This window comes from Manacus candei, unplaced genomic scaffold, assembly GCF_025592945.1.
Source record: "Manacus candei isolate 608988 ecotype Guabito, Panama unplaced genomic scaffold, ASM2559294v1 h1tg000036l, whole genome shotgun sequence".
In the NCBI taxonomy this organism is placed as follows: Eukaryota; Metazoa; Chordata; class Aves; order Passeriformes; family Pipridae; genus Manacus; species Manacus candei.
Window position 1 is genome coordinate 2,856,242 of NW_026138084.1, and position 1,226 is coordinate 2,857,467.

Here is a 1,226-nt window from a genome sequence, read left to right on the forward strand (position 1 = left end):
AGATTCTAGGTGCTAATGTACTAATGTGGCTAATGAGACAGACACAGTGTACTGCCAAAAATCTGTGAGTACCTTGAAAACCACAGCTTAACTTCCCAAGTGTGTTACCAGGACACTCACTCCAAAAACATCCTGATGACCCTCAGACAGATGTTTCAGGCCAGCACTCTACTGCACCTCAGAGGTTCATGGCTCTCACTTCTCCTTTAATCAGCGACTGTGTATTCAACTCCAGCGTTAAAATAAACTATTACTAACCCATTCTAGTCTGTGTCCAAGACCTTTTATGTCTGTCAAAAAACTTGAGCTAAGCTTCTCAAAGCCCTGCCTGGTGTGTCTGGCACCTCCTCAGCAGAACCCTTGGTAACACACCAACAGCACAGCAGGATGAAGTGAGACCTCCGGGGTTTCGGTGTGACAACACCCTCCACCTGTAGGCACCGTTTACCCGGAAAACATTTGGACATTTTTAATTGAATTCCCAACCTTTAACCACTAAGAAGAAAGATTACCCTAAAAACATCAAGCCATGTCAGTGAAAATACTGACACACACACACACACGAACACAAACACATAAACACAAACACGTAAACACAAACACGTAAACACAAACACGTAAACACAAACACGTAAACACAAACACGTAAACACAAACACGTAAACACAAACACGTAAACACAAACACACAGACACACACATAAAACTGCATACAAACACAAGGACACACACACATAAACACAGACACACATAAAAATGCACACAAACACAGAGACACATGCAAACACACATACACACAGACAGACACATAAACACAAACACAGAAATAAACACACAGACGCACATATAAACACACACACACAAATATGCAGACACAGAGACCCACAAATACACAGGCACAGAGACACAAACACACACACAAACACACGCACACAGACACACACACGTAAACACACAAACACAGACACACACATGAACACACACAGAGACACGAACACACACACACAAACAAACAGACACAGACACACAAACACACACATGACCCCCCGCTCACACACCCCCACACCCATCCACTCACACCCGCCCCAGGCCCCTGAGGCCGCGGTCGCTCCGGGCAGCGCGGGCTCGGCGGCTCCAGCCCCGGACGATCCGCCCTCAGCCGCCCGAGCCCAGGGCCCGCTCCCACCTCCTCCTCCGCCGCTGCCTCCTCCCCTCAGCGCTGCCGGC